The following is a 14677-nucleotide window of genomic DNA, read 5'->3' on the forward strand; positions in this document are numbered from 1 at the left end:
TGATTTAAAAAAAAAAAAAAAAACATCTTTCAAATAATTAGGGCTGTCAAAACGTTAACTTTGGAGACAATATTAAATGATTTAAAGCGTGAAACAAAATTAACACAGTTAACGCAGTTGTATTTACTTCCTGTAGCGGCCTATAACCTCTGCTCGCGTACGTGTACAGCCTAACTTCGAGGAGTCACTGGTGCGAAGATGGACAAAAACACGGACGACGGGTACTTTTACTTTGCAGTTTTACCTGCTCGGCGCTTGTTGGAGGAAGTCATCTGTGCCCTTTTCACAGCCAAATTCAAATAGCATCATCTCAGAGCAAAAGACCCTGCTCAAGTGACCTCCACGGGGCCTCGCAAATCAACGCCGCTGGAGCGGACTGGAAAATAGTAGATGTAGAAAATTGGGATTCATCGAGACGAATGACTGAAAATTGTGCAATGAATTAAACAGGTCACCGCGAGCTGGGATAGAATTCAACTTAACAGCAATACAAATGATACTTTCGGTATCGCAAGACCAGTTGATTACAAAAAACTATTTTAAAAATCCAAGTGGTTCTCACCTGTTGTCACCCTGGGACCCACATTTTCCTATTGTCACTAAATTGTGACCCAATTTTATATTATTCAAGAATAAAGAAAATGTGTTGTTGGAAAATTGCCTTTGTAAATATGTGTACTGTATCATATTTTCAACAAACACACTATCGGACGTGTCATAATTCATAACACAGTCAAATTCCAAACTCCACTATGGCCAAGACCAAAGAGCTGTCAAATGGCACCAGAAACAAAATTGTAGACCTGCACCAGGCTGGGAAGACTGAATCTGCAATAGGTAAGCCGCTTGGTGTGAAGAAATCAACTCTGGGAGCAATTCTTCGAAAATGGAAGAAATACAAGACCATTGATAATCTCCCTCGATCTGGGGCTGCACGCAAGTTGTCACCCCGTGGGGTCAAAATGATCACAAGAACGGTGAGCAAAAATCCCCAAACCACACGGGGGGGACCTCGTGAATGACCTGCAGAGAGCTGGGACCAAAGTAACAAAGGCTGCCATCAGTAGCACACTACGTCGCCAGGGACTTAATTCCTGCAGTGCCAGACGTGTACCCCCTGCTTAAGGCAGTACATGTCCAGGCCTGTCTGAAGTTTGCTCGAGAGCATTTGGATGATCCAGAAGAGGATTGGGAGAATGTCATATGGTCAGATGAAACCAAAAGAGAACCTTTTGGTAAAAACTCAACTTGTCGTTGCATCCAAAGAACACTACTACTACTACTACTACTACTACTAATGTGAAGCATGGGGGTGGAAACATCATGCTTTGGGGCTGTTTTTCTGCAAAGGGACCAGGACAACTGATCCATGTCAAGGAAAGAATGAATGGGGCCATGTATCGAGAGATTTTGAGTGAAAACCTCCTTGCATCAGCAAGGGCATTGAAGATGAAACGTGGCTGGGTCTTTCAGCATGGCAATGATCCCAAACACAGTGCCCCGGGCAACGAAGCAGTGTCTTCGTAAGAACCATTTCAAGGTCCTGGAGTGGCCTAGCCAGTCTCCAGATCTCAACCCCGAAGAAAATCTTTGGAGGGAGTTGAAAGTCTGTGTTGGCTGGGAAGCCATGTTGGTTCTATCCCAGCTCGCGGTGACCAAGCCGTGTGCCCACACAAAAGACAGCGGAAACGGGTTTAAAATCATATTCATCTAAAACACTCCCAACGTATTACTCTCACGAATCGAATCATTGTTTAAACTTTGGTAGGGGCGGATCGGTTGCTTATTGTTCAATTCAGCATTTCGTACTGTTTGATTTCAAATCACGAGGAACAGTTCTCAACATCTTGCAGAGGACCTGTAAAACTGACAATAGTGACACAGACACCAAGGCATACATTTGGAATATTTCTACAGAATTCGTAAGATATCAAAACGGACATTTTATCTTCAAGCGTTACCAAACATCACAGGCGAGGCCACGGATTTGAGCTTGCAGTTCCTCTCAACGCCAGTTGGTGGTGTCTTACGTGCGTGTTTGAATATTAACCACACAGTCTTCTCGGTGGGAGGATCCCTCAACCTTTTGGTCGGGGAAGGAAGGAGTCTTTTGAAGCCAGGAATCAAGATTTGACGGGGAAACTGCTAATTAGGTTAAGGTCCACTTGACGTACACCAGGCATTCTCCTCGTGGCCGTCTCACAGCAGGGCGGCGTGGAGCAATGGGGCTATCAAGTGGTTGGGAGTCCTTGTGGCACCTCTCATCGCGGGAGTATATCCGCTACAGTGGGTCACATGGAGGACTTGGAAAGGCCCCAGCCAGCGCCGATGTCGCCACATTTTCCGCCAGAAGTTCTTCATCAGCATGAAGTCGCCAGGTGTGACGGCATGCGGGGATCCGTCGGCCAGCCTTGGGAGTGCCGATTGGACTTGTTTGCTGAAATTGATTCGTCGATAATGCGCAATACCTGAATGACTTGTATTGCCCGTCGGCAGATCTGGCTTTGGTAGACCCAAATGGATCCGGTCCGATCCGGTCAATACGCTCCAACCCAATATCCATTCTCAACTTTATACGAAGACTGATAATCAAAACATGACTAAACGTAAATACTGTACATACAAAAAATGTTGAACACACTGACAACCAGCACAAGCAAGTACGCTCCAGAGTACAGAATTGCTTACGACTACCAAACAGTACCTTGTAGAGCATTGCAAAATACAATTGGCCTAATTGTATTGACTGGATGGTCACTTGATTACACACACTCGACACTCACGGTTTCATCATGACATAGTGCCATAAATCATTTATAAATACGAAAGAAGCATACATGTTAAATAACACATGCATGCAGCTAACAATGAGGAAAACACACATTAATAGCAAAGATAAACGTCTTTTTTTTGGCTGGAATAATTGCCATTTGCATGTCGCAATGGATTATGGGAACCGCGTGGCTTTTCCGTCATCATGCCAGCGGCTACTAAGCCCGACAGAGCGCACCTGTTGTTGCCCGAGCTCGCAGCTTTCCGTTGTTCGGGGGTGGAATGCTCGTTGCGGCTAAATACGATGCGAATGTGCGTTGTAAGCGCAGCATAGGTCACTGCTCATCACCTCCATGGCAGCCGATGAACGACATTTTCAGACGAGTACCGTAATAACGAAGGACGGGTTAAGGGTGAGACAAGAGACAGACGGCAACGCCATGCTAATCGCTAAGCTAGCACATGAAGTCGGAAAACCCCCAAAATAAGTGATCGGGTGGTACGGTACACTCGTCACATTGGTCTGGCCGGAACCGCATTATACAGAAGGTTAGCCAACTTTCAACAGCAAAATAGCAGGCACATTCATGTGTTTATAGAGGAAGATAATCATATTTGATGCCGGGCAGCCGTAACAGCGACCGGAAAGGAATGAGCACGTCACTGCTATTACGTCACATGAGAAAAGGAACCTATCAAAAGTACATTCATATCATACATCTTTAGGACATAAGAAAACCTTTGTCAGTGCCACAAATGGGGACATTTGCATCATTTCAGCAGCAATAATGGCGAGAGCAAATACAAAAATAGCACGCAAGAGAAGACGTTTGGCTGCAAATGCATCCGCCATTCCAAGGTTGATGCAATAAATAACGTTGAAATAACAAACGTTGAAGTCGTAATTTATTCACCATTACAAAGTAATGGTTACGTTGTGAAATTGAACAGTAGGCAGAATTATTTGGATCCTATTACATCACACCTATGTATAGTGCAAGAACTGTTCCCCGGTAATGTGCTTGACATAATTGAAAACATATGGAAATTCAGACAAATTGTTCTAGAAGTGAATTTCTATAGGTTGGCAGCTCTGCAGTCATAGCCATAAATGCAATTTTACGAATAATAATTGACGGGTTTGGTTTATTTTTATATTTTAATAAATGTAGAGCGCTTTGTGGTGTTTTTTTTTTTTTTTTTTTTTTTTTTGCATGAAAAGTGTTTCTAAATAAAGGTTCATTGATTGATTAATAATTGATTTCAGTATTTTGTCTTTTGGCTTTCCGCCCCACGTTCCCCAGTTTCGGTTTTTCGGTTTCGGTCAAGAATTTTCATTTTGGTGCATCGCTGACATAATGCAACCAAAAACAAAAATGTGTATGGTGTATTTATATTCCATCATGCTTTGTTATCATTGTATTGTTTGTGGAAAGAAAAAATATGTGGTGAATTCCAATGATCTATGGTTTTAATCCAAGGGATGCATTGATTTAAAAGTAAGAAAAATATAATGAAATGTACTTAGTTATATTACGGCGGGCGACCGGTTAGCACGTCTGCCTCACAGTTCTGCGGGCCCGGGTTCCAATGCGGCCTCAGAACTGTGTGGACTTTGCATGTTCTCCCCGTCCGTGCCTGCTTGGGTGGCTTTTCTCCGGGTACTCCGGTTTGCTCCCACAAAACCCGCAAACACGCAGGGTAGGTTGAAATTGAATGTGAGTGCGAATGGTTGTTTGCTTCTGGGTGCCCTGCGACTGGCTGGCGACCAGTCCAGGGTGCCTCTCTGGGATAGGCTCCAGCGCGCCCGCGGCCCTCGTGAGGAGAAACGGTACAGAAAATGGATGGATGGTTATATTGCCTGGACAAAGCGATTAGAAATAATGACATTACTGTTATATTTTCAACAAGGTAACTTGTCATTGTAACCAACTTTATTCCTGAGTAACTTCCCAACACTGGTTACAATGCAGTAAAGTGAACGAGCGATAAAAGCGTATACCTACCCCCCCAAAAAAATCCCTTTTAAGAATACAAAACCATTTATATACGAATACAATGATAATTTCTCGGGTCAAATCCTTTGTTAATCATCGAATCTCCAGAAACGACTTTGCTTGTCGTGCGACTTAATGGCATTCGCACATACAATGCGCTATCCGCTTCTTTCTCCCACCACTCCTCAAAGCAAATAACGCCCCTTGTTGGCTTATTCGGTGAAAAAAAAACAATCGACGTTTGACTCGCAGCCAATCGGTGAAAGGTACGGCTGCATTTCCCGCGACTGACACACGAGTAGCCAATCAATGGACGTAGACCGATGTCGTGGTAAGCACCACCCAATCCAGAGCCCCTGCACGGTCGCCAGGGAAACCCCATGGCGTGGCAGTGTGTCAGTTTCGCTTGGACCCGCGGTCGATGCCGGCGAGGCGAGGGGGAAGGGACGGGGAGGGGAGGGGTGGGGGGGGGGGGATGGGCGCTTCTCCAATGCAAAGATCCGACACAGAATCAGAGCCCTGTAACATATACAGCAGTACCCCCTATTAAAAAAAAAAATTGCATTTGCAAATACATGGTACTTTGAAATCAATCGAGTTATTAACCTGGAATATATCGGAGGCATCCAATGGAAGTAACACATTTGGAATTAACAGGGGATTTAACTTTCCCTTTTTTGGTGGGAGCCGCGGAGAAGTTTGTTTCCTACTGCTGGAGAACGAGCTACTTTTAAAGGCAAAGGATACAGGAGACACCGCGGCCGACGGACGGGCCTAGTGGCTTGATTGGAATTCATGTTGGGTTACTCCAAGGAATTCTATGAATTTGCCTCGTTTGTGCAAGATTATGATGCATCTTTAGGTGAGTGACTCGTTGTTTTGTAACACTAGAATCAGTTGTGCGAGACACTAACAATATAAGCAGACACGTTCTCATGATAGCAGTCATCTCGACAGAGCTAAGAAGCTAACCTAGCTAGCTAACTAGTTAGCATCCACTTAAGTTGAGCAGAAGTAGTCGGATAGCGTCCACTGTCTTTCCTTTTTCACGATTGTGCGGGTGACCTGAATGTCCCTCAAACATGAGTCGATCATGTCGGGCTTCTCCTGGTTTGGGACTGGACTTCGTGGCTTCTTGGGAGCTCCTCGTGTTGTTGTTGTTGTTGTTTTCTTAGAAATATAGCGATCTCCAACGCTCATATAGCAATTTTATATATATATATATATATATATATATATACACACACGCACACATATGTGTGTGTGTGTATTTGCATATATGTGTCTGTGTTCTATATATATATATATATATAGGGAGAAAGAGAGAGCACACACACATATATACATATACACATATGTATATGTATGTGTGTGAGCTCTCTCTCTCTCTCTCTCTCTCTCTCTCTCTCTCTCTATATATATATATACACACATATACATACACACATATGTGTTTGTATATATATATATATATATATATATATATACATACATATATATAGACAAATTCCTTGTGTGTTTTGGACATACTTGGCAAATAAAGATGATTCTGATATATATATATATATATATATATATATACTCACACACACACACACACATCACAAGATGATCCGATCACAAGATGGAGGAATGTGTCTATTTATATGACCTGTTCATTTACTGTATATACTTGTGTACTTAATTGCTAAAAAAAAAAAAATCTATTTACAATAAATAATGTATCTTTGTTCCTCTATTCATGCCAGTGAGGCAAAGTGACAGGCAGAACAAATGAATGGTCTTCTATTAGATGGCAGGAAGTAAATACAGTATTTAATGTATCCACTCTTTGTGACATTGTTGGTGTGCCGTGAGATTTTTCAATTGTAAAAGATGTTCCTTGGCTCCATAAAGGTTGGAAATCACTGCTCTTGTCAGATCGTGTATTCTAATCCGTCAGGTCAAAGCAACATTACAACATGACAGAAATAATGGGTGCTAACTTACTGTAATGCAATTACTTTATTTTTAATTAAATGACTTCACCCACACCTAAACTTCAGAGCGCGATTCGACAGAACGGCGGCATGTTGACGTCCAACCGTTCGTGCTACCGCTGGCTTGCTAGGCTACGTAACATTTTATTGCCTGCTTGTGAGCCGTGTCGTATTAAAGGTACGTGAACATACCTCAAGCAACCCTTAAAGGAACATCCTCTCCTGTCCTGAGCACCGGTGACCACCAACACACGTTTTTCCCAATATTTTGTCCTTATATTACAAAGTTCCACTCTTGTTGTCGTCGCCACGGTAACGAGTGTATCCGTTCGCATTTGAGTTGACAAGATAAAGCCCAATGATTGTAAAAAACGGGATGCGGTGGTATCGGAATACAAGATTTTATTGCAGTAGTCTGACAATGCAATCGTTAAAGAGCAAATTTGTCTTGTTGTTTGATCCGGGCATTACGTGTTGCCTGTCGCAGACATGTTGTCTGTCCCGCACCGCCGACATGTTTTTTTAAAAAAAATCATTTAATTGGCCATCAGATATTTACAGTACTAGGTCAAAAGACTCGCGGCTACAAATAAACTAGCTTTTGGATTCATATATACTGTGGACACGGCGACGCGGAGTAAATGTCTTTTGCGGAGCCGATGAATGACGTCATTGATCGGATCAGCGAATTATGATCAGCCGATCAGCATAAAATGCTCAATATTGGCTAATACCGATCAGCCCGATAAAATTGGTTAAAGTCTAGTGTGTGCGTGTGTGTGTGTATATATATATATATATATATATATGTATATATATATATGTATATATATGTATATATATATACATCAAGCGATGATGTGTCATCATTGCGTTGTATATTTGTACATACACCTATGATCCAAGTATAGTGCCATTTGTTGGAGCCCAAACATTTTGTGGCCCAGTCGAGTTTTCCTATCAAATACCCACGATGCAGTTAGTGTTAGCTAAAGCGACCAGGTGCTGTTGTCGTTACCTTAAAAAAATGTGTGTGTGTGTATAAAATTATGTCCGTCTTCGGTGTTTTGCTAGCATATGTCTCTGGTTACATTCCTAACTTCACTCGGGCGTGTGAATCCAACTCAAAGGCTCTGTTGTTTTTTCCTCTATTTGTGCATTTCCCCCCTCCTGCGTGTGGGTCGTCGACTGAACAGATCCGCTTGGTTGGTGACTTGCTGTTCTCCTCCCCCACCTACCAACCCCCAGCCTCGGTGGCGGTGAAGATAAATGCGTAGGTATTTTAGAGGGGAGCTCTTGCTTCCTGTTTTAGCCTCCGTTTTGTTTGAAGTGCAAGTGCAAGTCAAGCCGCGGAATCGAAATGTTTTCAATCGAGCTTCGTCAAAGTGAAATCTGATAGACATTCATTGTCTTGCCATCATCCGAAACGTTTTCAACCAACACGAGTTCAGGTGATTTCCTGTGATAGAATTGGAACACGCAGTACACTACAGTACAGTAGGCACGTTTGTGCGGGAAGAAAATGCAATTGGCCCGATTTAGCATTATTGTCAGCGATTTTAGATTCAGACACTTTCTGACTCAATAGCTGTGCGCTGGTGTATCCTGGTTGTAGTAGTCAAGAAATAATTCCTACTTTTGCTCAGTTCATGTACTCCGTGATGTGAGCCTTTCCAAGCAGTTAGTCTGTCATTTGTGACACCTTTCACATTACAAGTCACGTGAGCTCAGAAGTTAGGCACTATTTTTTTAGACAAATTGATATCGTGCCATGATGATGGCACGATATCGTGTACTATGTTTTGTAATATGTGTTGTGTATTTGGGCCGCGTGTCTCGCCGTTTGCCACCGCAAAAGTTGGGTTGCGAGGCAGCAGCCGGACAAGATCCGGACCGGACGAGACCCGCCTCCCAGCGGCCCATTGCCAACCCGAATGCGGTGAGAGAAGCAGCTGGAGGTCCGGTAAAACAGCGTTACAGCCGTCAGCCTCAAAGTTGCCCAACCGCTCGTCGCGAGGAGGAGGAGAAAAATGTATGCACTGGGGACCAGTGCGCGTCGCACGCTGAGGCCGCATATGGCGCACCCCTAAGTGGCTACAGAAGCGCGTTGTCCCGCTGAATTTCAACGGAGGGAAATTTGTCCTGGCGGGCGCGGCTTGTGGTCATTATGCCAGCTCGGAGGCTGCTTCCCTGCAGCCTGTGGGAGCATGTGCCATCTCCGTCAGTGGAAATTCCGCTGACGAGCCGTGAGAGAAGAAAGCAGCCTCCGTGTATTTGATTGACAGCTGAAAGGTCCGGGGAGGTGGGATTTTCAGAGCTCTCAGCGACCTGGCCACAGCGCCTGGAACCTAAAAGAACGTCTCAATTCGTGACCATTTTGAAGCCTGATTCCACATTGCGATGTTTTAAAAAATCGATTCATTCATTGTCCAGCTTGTTAACGGGTCTTTTCTGTGATGTGTAAAATTTACAAGACATTTTTGTTGCTCTCATTTTGGGGTGTTTAACTGCAATCAACCTTTTCATGAACATTTTTAAATATATGACCATTTCATCTGCAAAACTGCGGGCGATTCTGATTAATTTTAAAAAGGGCTAAAATACCCGATGAATCGGTCGGGCCATTATTAGTTTGAGGTTTTGCGTTACAACGGTGATTTTAACCGCGCCACACTAACATTGTATGAACGATGAATGAAGGTTAATGTAACTGCTAGCAACACAGTACTGCGCTGTAACATGTTTACATCACTCGCAAATACCCGTTTCCAGCGCTGCTCGAGGAGCATGAATGTAAACATTGGACATTACATTACAATGTACACAACAGCAGTGACCATTCCTTGAAAAATCGTTGTACGACCGGTACACTACCTGGTATTTTCCCCTGGAAATATGTGTTTTATTCTATTTTTATCTTTTATTCATTTTCATTCCTTTCATTCAAAAAATGTTTTCTAAATAGAGAAAAGAGAGGAGAAAATTCCCATTAATTTCATGTCATTTTAAGGAAAAATACTATACAGAATAGGAATACATATCGCTATCGTTTGATAAAATAACCTGTATTGCGATATAGAATCTTGTCCATATCGCACACCATTGGTGTGACCACTGCAAACTGCACCGATAATAGAAAACACATTGCGAGGTAACACAGCTCATGTATTATATGTTATTGCACATGTATTTTACCCACTGAGATGCTCGTCTGCTTGCTGGCTACTGTCAAGGTGGCCTTGAGCAACCGCCCCAGCTCAAGTGGTGCAGCACTCTCTGTGCACCTCATTCACTCTGAATATCTCCTTGTATGTCTGCATGTATGTGATCTGGTTCTGTGTGTGGTGTGCAACACGAAGTATACATCAGAGTGGGAGACAGATTTCCCCATGAGGGGCTTGAATAAATATACAAACTAAATAATGTATTCAGACCCCCTTAAAGCTTTCACTCTATTGCTATCTATATTGCAACCATTTGCTAAAATCCCCCTCATTAATGTACACACAACACCCCGCATTGACATTTTTGCAGATTTATGAAAAAACAAAAACTGAATTATAGGTGACTGGTATCGGCTGATAATTGGCATTTATGCTGATCGGCTTTAATGTCGTAATTCGCCGATCCGATCTATGACGTCATTGACCGGCTTCGCAGAAGACATTTACTGTGTACAATATATTTGAATCCAAAAGCTGGTTTATTTTTAGCCTTGTCGCATGTCTTTTGATGTAGTACTGTAACTATCTGACACCCAATAAAGTTGACATGACAAAAACATGTCGGGGTGTGGGGCAGACAACCCGTAATGCCTGGATTAGACTACACGACAAATTTGGTCTTTCTCGATTGCACTATGTCAGACTGACTGCAATAAAATCTTGTATTCCGATACCACCGCGTCCCGTCTTTTACGATCACTGGGCTTTATCTTGTCAACTCAAACGCGACCGGATACACTCGTTACCACGGCCACGACAACAACAATTGATCGCGTCGTGTGTATTATAAGAATAAAATGGGGGAAAAAACGTGTGCTGGTGGTCACCGGTGCTCGGGAGAGAACTTTCATTCAAGGCTTGCTTGAGGTATGTTCACGTACATTTAAAAACGTTGGTTTTTGTTGCCTGGTACCGTGACACCACTAGTCAATACGCAGGTGGTGGCCCAACACGGCGGCATTAATGTCGGACCCTGCAGTGCCGCCTGTGGGATCGAAGGTCACGGGCCTCACGACCTTGCCGCTTACGTGCAGATTTCTCCCGATTCTCGGAATCTTTTGTTGATATTATCCACTGTAGATGATGAAATCCCTAAATTCGTTGCAATTGAATGTTGGGAAACGTTCTTAAACTGTTGGACTATTGTCTCATGCAGTGAACTTAACCCCATGTTTGCTTTTGAACAACTGAGCCTTTCGGGGAGACTCCTTTTACACCCAGTCATGACACTCACTAGGGCTGCACAATATGGAGAAAAAATATCGTCATTGCAATATTGGCACGTGCGATAAATTAATGCTGTACGTACAGTTATATGGTATTGTATGCTTTATGCTTTACGTGTGGGGGCGTTAATCTGAGTTTGACCAATCAGAAGCGATTTTAGATGCATATCACCAACCGCCCCCCTAGTACTGGCATTGGTCACCTATTGGCTAGCGCGGGCCCATAGGCGTTCAGTGAGAATCTGAGCGGCGGCGGTCATAGGAAGAATGGCAGACGCAGGAAAGGAGGACGGACATGAACGAGGCCAAATTGAGCTGTGTATGTATTTCAAGAAATATGTATGAATATTTCTATATTTTAGTGCATTAGTCAACACAACACACGCACGCAAATCAGTCGCCTTTTGGTGAAATCCGCCGTTTTTAACTCAGAATAAGCCATTTACGTGAATCGTATAGATCCGATGCGTTTTTCCTGGGGGGGTCGCTGCAACCGCTGACGTCATCGGATGTTTCGTACTCCTTGGACGCTGGCAGCTAGATACATTCCACATATCCACCATCCACACACACGGAATTTCTGAATATTAGTCCGCGGCGGACTGATACATGTGAGCGCATCGGCCTGAGCTTCCGCCTGCTTTCGATAAGTCGCAGGAGTTGACGAGACCAGAAAAAACACTTCCGCTGCTGTTGTTAAGAAATAACGGCACTTTGACTCCGTTACAATGATCTAAATGTCGATCGCTGCTTTTATTTATCAATGAATACTTATCAACTATTTCGTGCGCGAGACTTCGACCTCCGCATTGGGCGCTGTTTGCGCCAATCGTTTAAGCCTAGTTCACTCGTCATGTGACCTCACACGTCTTCCATTGGGCACGCGCGCGCACATACACAGCAACATCAGAATTTGCATATTCACATTTTATTTTGTAATTGTTTTTATGTATGTTCATGCTGTGGTTAAAGTTTACTCACTATTTAATCAGTACTTGAGTATTTATTTTACTGTGTAGTTTTTATTCTCAAGTATTTTTTTTCTTTTTACTTGAGTCACATTATTGTCAAGTAACGTTTGGCTACTCTACCCACCTCTGGAGCGCACATCCACTCTTTTGCTACTCTTATGTTTGAGCAATATTTTTGCTCATCAGATCAGCCATTGTCGTATTTGTTGCACTGGTCTTATGTATCTTCGCATTGAGGTGCGGCGGGTCGTGACCCTGGTTGCGGTCCCAGCGGAACCGCGAAGCACACGTAACATCGCCGACAAGAGTTGATCCGCTAGTACATCTTGTATTAATTGGATGGAGAACAGATGGGATGTGCCAATGTGATTCTAGAGGAGTAAGGGGTTCTATTGGTGCCACGGTGACCTGAAATCAGTGATGCTGGTAACGCGTTACAAAACGCGTTACTCAGAAAATGTGGTCCAGCGACGCCATAAGTACTTTTTATAGTAGAATAGTCAGATTACAGTTACTTTATCTTCCAATAGTTACTTTTTTGTTCACGAGAACCAGCTAAAATACACTATTTTTGCTTCGGCAACAGATATTTATCGTTAACAAACTTACAGTGCTTGGGAACACGAGGCAAGTCAATAGCCAAGACACTTGATTCAGTCAGGGTACATGTCATAAGTGTCGACTAATTTTCAGCCTTTGTTTTAGTCATGTCTAATGAAACACAAAACACACTATTTTCTTAGCTATCCATAACTAAAATGCACACGACGACTAACTTAAATCTCGAAAATATCCTCGCGCTTGGCTATCGGACGCCTAATTCCACGGAGATCATCATCTCGGTGAACGCGGATGACATCATCACAGCATGCGACTAAAACGGATCCGTCACGAGAGATGATCTCCGCGGCATTCTACACGCAGCAACACTTTTTGCCGTGTGCGCGTCAAGTGACGCAAAGGGGCCGCGCGGGCCAATTCGTCGGTCACGTGATGCAATGCGGGCGTTGTCGGCCGCGCGAGCGTGGGAGTATAAAGAGGCCTTAAGTCCAAATGCTGTCAGTCGTAAACACAATCTCAAAGTATTTTGTATTTTTTGTATTTGCCGCGTGGCCGCAGTTACAGCTCTTGTCAGAATAAAGTAGTATGATATTCTAAGATTTGTCCTGATTCGAGTTCGAAAATTCTGATTTGCTGATCGCTTTTCCACACCCACTCGAATCCCAAGTCAAGTCGCCACCGATTCGTGGACAGTATAGCCCTACTAATGACCCAATGCATCTGCGTAACTCGGGACCGTGTGCTATACTGCGCTACAAGCAGTGCTTCGTCAAATGAAACTGGTGGGCAATAAATAAGATGCTTATCATAAAATAATTCACGCACGCTTGACATGAAGGAAGTGATAGAAATGTTTTACAAATTAACCTGTACCTCTTTGAATTGGTGGTAGAATTCCACTGCATTTTTTATTTTATTTTTTTCAAATGCCGGGACTTAAAAATGGAAGTACCAAATAATGGTTGCCAGCTAAAACTCACGGTTCCGTTTTGGTACTTGGTGCAACCCTACAATAAAACACAAATATCCAGTGGGAAAAAAATACAATTCAGAATACACTATATTGCCACACTGGCTTGACTTACATATTTTAAGTGATATCCCATTCTAAATCCATATGCTTTAATATGATGTTGGTCTACCCTCTCTACTCTTTTCAAGGTTTTCAACAAGGTTTAGGAGTGAGTTTATGGGGATTTTTGCCCATTCTTCGAAGAGCATATTTGTGAGGTCACACACTGATGTTGGACGAGAAGGCCTGGCTCACTGTCCACTCGAAATCAACCCAAAGGTGTTCTATCGGGTTGAGGGCAGGACTCTGTGCAGGCCAGTCAAGTTCATCCATTCTAAATTCTCTCATCCATGTCCTGGGTCATCCCCGGGGTCTCCTCCTGGTGGGATGTCCCCGGAACACCTCACCAGAGAGGCGTCCAGGAGGCATCCTAAGCAGATGCCCGAGCCACCGATCCGCCTGTCGATCTCCCGTTCCATTCTTCCCTCACTCCTGAACAAGACCCCAAGATACTTGAACTCCTTCACGTGGGGCAGGATCTCATCTTCGACCTGGAGAAGGGCACTCCACAATTTTCCGACTGAGGACCATGGTCTCAGTTTTCCAGGTGCTGATTTTCATCCCGACCGCTTCACACTTCCCGAACCGCTCCAGTGAGAGTTAGAGATCACTGCTTGATGAAGCCAACATAACCACATCTGCAAAAAGCAGAGACGCAATACTTAGTCCACCAAAGCGAACCACCTCTACGCCTCGGCTGCGCCTCGAAATTCTGCCCATATAAGTTTATGAACTGAATTGGTGACAAAGGGCAGCCTTGGCACAGAGTCCAGCCTTCATCGGAAACGATCCAACTTACTGCCACCAATGCGGACCAAACACCGGTCGTACAGGGACTGAGCAGCCCATATCAGGGGATTCGGTACCCCATACCT

At 43.7% G+C, this 14677-nt stretch overlaps 1 protein-coding gene across 1 annotated transcript in view; it reads left to right on the top strand.

Annotated features, from left to right (window-relative positions):
• Positions 1–5172: 5172 nt before the first annotated feature.
• The window catches only part of setd5 (SET domain containing 5), a 62404-nt gene continuing 52899 nt past the window's right edge, over positions 5173–14677 (top strand). Inside the window, 1 exon segment of the mRNA XM_061687026.1 lies at positions 5173–5631. The gene's annotated coding sequence lies outside the window, so the exon portion shown is untranslated.

Source organism: Phycodurus eques, chromosome 10 (genome assembly GCF_024500275.1).
Source record: "Phycodurus eques isolate BA_2022a chromosome 10, UOR_Pequ_1.1, whole genome shotgun sequence".
NCBI lineage: Eukaryota > Metazoa > Chordata > Actinopteri > Syngnathiformes > Syngnathidae > Phycodurus > Phycodurus eques.